At 59.7% G+C, this 6,000-nt stretch overlaps 1 protein-coding gene across 1 annotated transcript in view; it reads right to left on the bottom strand.

Moving 5' to 3' along the window:
• Positions 1-250, bottom strand: part of DYM (dymeclin) — a 246,520-nt gene extending 246,270 nt beyond the window's left edge. The window contains exon 1 of the mRNA XM_084278113.1: positions 118-250. The gene's annotated coding sequence lies outside the window, so the exon portion shown is untranslated. The remainder of the gene's footprint in view (positions 1-117) is intronic.
• Between the last annotated feature and the right edge of the window lie 5,750 nt (positions 251-6,000).

Consider the following 6,000-nt stretch of genomic DNA (forward strand, 5'->3'; position numbering starts at 1 on the left):
CTGCCGCCCAGCGCTGAAAGGGGACGGGACGGGGCAGAGCCCCCGGGGCCCGCCCGCCCGCCGGCCGCTCCCCACCGCCCCCCGCCACGGGGGAGGCCCCGCCGCGGCCCCGCTTACCCCGTCCCCGAAGCCCGTCAGCTCGCACCGCGGCGCTCTACGGCAGGAGGCGGCCGCTGCCGCGGGCCCCGGCAGTCACCCAGCCGGGCCCGGCCCAGGCCCCCGCTCAGCTCCGCTCGCCTCACGGGCCGCCTCACGGGCCGCCTCCGCCCCGCCGCCCGCCCGCCCGCCCGCTCCCACCCGCGCGCCGCGGGGGCGCTGCCCGACAGCCCCTGCCCAGCGCAGGCGCGGACCCACCGCTGCCGCCCGCCTCCCGCCTTCCACGTCGCCACGGCCTCTCGCCGCGCATGCGCGCAGCCCCCCCTTCCCCGGCCGTGCCCCTCGCAGGCACCCCCTCCTGCCGCCGCGGGGCACGCTGGGAAGTGTAGTCCGTCACCGAGAGAAGGAGGAATCCCAGGCCTGGGAGAAGAGCTCCTGGAGAGCAGCCCTGCTGAGAAGGCCCTGGGGGTGATGGGGGAGGAGGAACCTCCCCTGAGCTGAGCCAGCAGTGGCTCTGGCAGCTGGCAAGGGCGATGGGATCCTGGGCTCCATCAGCAGAGGGGTGGCAGCAGGGACAGGGAGGGGATTGTCCCTCTCTGCTCTGCCCTCCTGAGGCCCCAGCTGGAGTCCTGTGGCCAGAGCTGGGGCCCAACACAAGGAAGATGTGGGGCTGGTGGAGAGGGGTCAGAGGAGCCCCGGGGATGCTCAGAGGGCTGGAGCAGCTCCCCTGTGGAGAGAGGCTGAGGGAGCTGGGCTGGGTCAGCCTGGAGAAGAGAAGGCTGTGGGGGGACCTCACTGCAGCCTCCCAGTCCCTGAAGGGACCCCAGGAACAGGAGGGGAATCAGCTTGTTAAAGGGCAGAGACTGGCAGGACAAGGGGGCTGGAGTGAAGCTGGAGGAGGGAAGGGGGAGAGGAGATCTTAGGGGGAAGTTCTTTGCAGAGAGAGTGGTGAGGGGCTGGAAGGGGCTGCCCTGAGAGGGGGTGGATGCCCCATCCCTGGGGGTGTTTAAGGCCAGGTTGGATGGGGCCCTGGGCATCCTTGTGTAGCTCCAGGCCTGGAGGTTGGTGTCCCTGCCTGTGGCAGGGGGTTGGGACTCTGTGACCCTTGGGGTCCCTTCCAACCCAGACCAGTCTGGGATTCTGTGGTACCTTTGAGAAACAAAACTAAGTTTGGAGATACAGATGCAATAAATGTGTCAAATAAGACCTTCTGCTTGGAGGTAACAGGAGCAGGACCAGAACAAAGTGGGCAGAATTGGGAAAGCCAGCCCAAAGGCCTTACGGGCATGCGTGGATACTGAGTTCAACCAGCAGACACAGGGAGGAAGACTATGGATAAATGCCAGAGGACCCCTCACCACTCAACCTGAATGCTCATGCAGGAAAGGATATCTATGCATATTTATGAGTTCCAGGAGAAACAATGAATATGCTAATTACTTCCCAGAAGACTAAGGAATATGTACCACTTTGCTTATGTCTATGAGTCACCTCTGGCTATTTTGGGCACGCTCACCTTTGCAAAGCTGTTCATGTCTATACCCAGTTCTGCTATAAAGGAATGCCTTGCTTTCTCATCCCTGCAAATTGGTCTTAGGCAGTTACTCCTCCAATATTTCTGTAACACAGGAAGGACACTGAGGTGCTGGAGCGTGTCCAGAGAAGGGCAGCAGGGCTGGGAAGGGTCTGGAGCACAACTCTGATGGGGAGCGGCTGAGGGACCTGGGGGTGTCCAGCCTGGAGAAGAGGAGGCAGAGGGCAGACCTGATCTCTCTCTACAACTCCCTGGAAGGAGGGTGTAGCCAGGTGGGTGTCAGTCTCTTCTCCCAAGTACTGAGTGAGGACAAGAGGAAACGGCCTCAACTTGTGTCATGGGAGGTTTGGGTTGGAGATGAGGAAAAACATCTTCGGCCAAAGGGCTGTGAGGTGCTGGAACAGGCTGCCCAGGGAGGTGGTGGAGTCACCATCTCTGGGGGCAGTTCAAGGATGTGTAGATGTGGTGCTGAGGGACATGGTTTAGTGGTGGGCTTGGCAGTGCTGGGTTAATAGATCTTAGAGGTCCTTTCCAGCCAAAACAATTCTCTGGTTCTGTCATGTCCTTACCCAGCCAGTCCTGCACTCCCACGCTGCTTTAATTCATTTCTTCCACCTCCTTCCTCCATCTCTGAGGATTTTTTTTTTGTGCCATCAGTAGCTGATTCTATAAGTACCTGATAACTCCTTCAAAAGGGAAACCCTTCCCAAGATAAATACCCCGGACATAATCCCCTTATCTCAGTGAGTGACACTAAAGGTGCAGCCCAGGTCTTACAGGTACCTGCAAACAGGGTGTGTGAGCAAACAGCCTGTACACAACCAGCACGAAGTTGGGGTGTAACCACTTGTCCTGGTTTCACGCCGGCTGAGAGCCGAGATCCACGCAGCTGCCTGCTCCCCAGAGGAAAAGAGCAGGGAAAAGGGAAGGGGGGGGGGGATGAGAGGCAAGGGAAGGGAAAAGGAAGAGGAAGGGGCAAATAACCCCAAAACCAAGGAATAAGAGGCCCGTGGGGTGGGATAAGGACAGTTTACTAAGATAACAGAAAGATCCAATATAACAATGCTGACAGGACTTTAGAGCAGAAATCTCTGCAGCTGCTGATCCCCAATGCAGTGTCTGACCCAACCCACAGCTCAGGCCGTGCCACCCAGAGCCGTCCCGGGACCCGACCGTCCCCCTAGAACCGCGCGTCCCGGAGCCGCCCTCGGCCTTCCTCCCGTCAGCCCCCGATACCCTGGGCAGGACGTAACTGGCTGGAATCCTCTCTTTGGGCAGCTGGGGCACCTGTCCTGGCTTCGCCCCTCCTTTCTCATGAAGAGCTGAGAAAGTCCTTGACTGTCTGACAGCAACTAACAACATCAGGGTGTTATCAGCACTGCTCCCATTGTAACTCCCAAACACAGCATTCCAGCCGCTGCTACACATGGAGTTCACTCCATCCTGAACAAAACCAGGACAGGGGGGTTCTGGGGATTCGGGGGGTGGGTTGTAGGGACTGGGGGGGATTGGGGACGGGGGGGTTGTGGGGTACTGGGGGGTTGGGGATGTGGGTTGTAGGGATGGTGGGGGGGTTGTAGGGACTGGGTGGGGGTATACGGACTGGGGGGGTTGTAGGGACTGTGGGGGTTGGGGACGGGGGTTTGTTGGGACGGCAGGGGTTGTGGATACAGGGGACTTGTGGGGAATGGGGGGGTGGGTTGCAGGTACTGGGGGGTTCTGGGGATTGGGGGGGTTGGGGGCGGGGGGTTGTGGGGACTGTTGAGGGGTGTAGGGACTGGGGAGGGTTTGGAGACGGGGGGTTGTGGGGACGGGGGGGTTGTGGGGACTGGGGAGGTTGTGGGGACGGGGGGGTTGTTGGGGGGGCGTTGTATGGACGGGGAGTTGGGGATAGGGGGGTTGTAAGGACTGGGGGGTGGAGGGGGTTGTAAGGAATGGGGGTTAGTAGGGACTGGGGGTGTGGGTTGTAGGGACTGGGGAGGGTGGGATTGTAGGGACTCGTGGTGGGGGTTATAGGGACTGGGGGTGTTGGTGTAGGGACTGGGGGGGTTGTAGGGTTGGGGGGTTTGGGGGGCAGGTTATAGGCACGGGGGTTGTGGGGACGCGGGAGTTGTGGGGGGCGTTGTAGGGACGGGGGGGTTGGGGATGGGGGGTGTTGTAGGGACTGGGGGGTGGGTTTGGGATGGACTGTAGGGACGGGGTGTTTGGGGGGAGGGGCTGTAGGGGATTAGGGGGGAGGGGTTGTAGGGACTGGGGGGGGTTGTAGGGACGGGGGGGGCGGTGTTGGGGATGAGTTGTAGGGACGGGGGGTGGGGGGGTGGGGGTGGTCTGTAGGGAGGGGGAGTGTGTGGCGGCGGTGGGGGTAGGGGGATGTAGCGGGGGCAGGGTGTGGGGGGTGGAGGCTGCCGCTCCTCTCCCCGCCGCCTCAGCGAGCCTCCCGTGCTGCTCCCTGGGGTGCTGAAACTACAGGCGGAGGGAGTCGGGGGGTGGGAGAGTCGTTTTCGGGCGGGAGGCGGCCAGGAGAGGGAGCTTCCTCCTGCTTTCGGCTCAGCAGACTGACAGGGAGCTGCTCTGTGTACCGCTTCACTTGAGCCCTCGGCGCTTCTTTACCAGAGGGGGGCCCGTGGTGAAATCCTGCTGGTTCCCTCGGTGTTTGCAGCACCGGCCTTTGCTAACCCGCTGCTGCTGCTCTGTGTCCTTAGCACCCCGTAGCAAACACGGAGCTGCCCAGCCTGGAAGGGCTGTGGGTGAAATTTGGCAAGAAGGTGTCAGAAGTGGAGAAGTTTCTTCCCTTGAGAAACATGGGTAAGAAATTCAGGGTGGGTTTTGGTTTGCAGCCCCTGGCAGGAAATGGGAGTGCACTGGTTCCCCAGCAAATGGGCCACGGAGAGGAAACCCAACAAAACAGAGAACTACAGGAACAATGGAAAAAGAGCAAGGGTGGCAAAGTGGGAGCGTTATCAGGGGCAGTGAGGTCTGGACAGGCTGGGGAGTTGGGCAGAGAGGAATCCTCTGCAATTCAACAAGGGCAAGTGTAGGGTCCTGCACCCAAGGAGGAATAACCCCAGCACCTGTACAGGTGAGGGGGTGACCTGCTGGAAGCAGCTCTGTGGGAAGAGCCCTGGGAGCGCTTGTAGACAACAGGTTGACCGTGACTGGTGATGTGCCCTTGGGTCAAGAAAGCCAACAGTATCCTGGGCTGTAGCAAGGGAAGTGAGAGCAGCAGGTGGAGGGAAGTTTTCCTGCCCCTCTGCCCAGGTGAGGTCTCATGGGGAATATTGCTGGGCTGCCAGGTCAGGAAGGACAGGGAGCTGCTGGAGAGGGGACAGCAAAGGGCTACAGAGATGCCAAGGGGACTGGAATGTCTCTCTGAGAAGAGAAGACTGAGCGGGGATCTCCTCAGTGCTGAGAAATCCTTGAGGGGTGGGGTCAGGAGGATGGGTCAGTCTGTGTTCAGTGGTGCCCAGGGACAGGACAAGAGGAGATGGGCACAAACTGGACTAGAGGAAGTCCCACGTGAACCTGAGGAGGAGCTTCTTTGCTGGGAGGGTGGCAGAGCCCTGGGCCAGGCTGCCCAGAGAGGTTGGGGAGTCTCCATCTCTGGAGCCATTCAAACCCCCTGATCCTGGGTGCTGCCCTGTGCATATGCAGCCTGCTCAAGGGGATCCTGCTCTGGCAGGGGGTTAGTAGATGATCCCCAGAGGTCCCTGCCAACCCGTGATTCTGTGCACATAATCCTTAATTGAACAACGTGCAAAGATGCAAGTGGAGGTTTTTCCAAGTGTCTTGTCCTAGCATTCCAAGAGCAACTGGCTGTGATGTACAGTGGGCAGTGAACTTCCTTAAACTGAGGCACTGGGGTTCAGCTCAGTGTTTTGTCTGCTCTGACCCTTTGCTGGGCACAAATAGAGGTTACAGAGGACCATAAAAGTGTTGGTTGAGGAGGGCTAACCTCCTGTTTGAAGGGGACCTATAACCCTAAACAGAGGGAGGTGAGGATCCTCCCAGGGTGCTCCAGTTGTGGAAGCCAGGCTGTATTTAGAAGTGGTGGCCTCCACCTGCAGTCTGCAGCATGGTGCTTTCCAGCTATGGGATGGACAGCAGCCTCTGTTGGTGCAGCAGTTTTGAGCTCTCTGTGCCCTGTGCAGTAGGAGGTTGACTGACTGACGAATGTCGCTGCTGCTCCTGGGAAGACAGGGTGGTGTGGGAGCATAAAGTTACCAACCATCAGTTCCTGTGGAGGGGAGGGGAGTGGGACGCTGGTTCTGTTCAGTGTTTTGGCTCCATGTTGTCTCTTTGACAGGCAAACTGCCCAGCTTCTCTAAAGTGATGCGTGACATGAGAGTGTTGTACGGGTGGCTGGATGAAAT

This window comes from Gallinula chloropus (assembly GCF_964237585.1).
Source record: "Gallinula chloropus genome assembly, chromosome: Z".
Lineage (NCBI taxonomy): Eukaryota > Metazoa > Chordata > Aves > Gruiformes > Rallidae > Gallinula > Gallinula chloropus.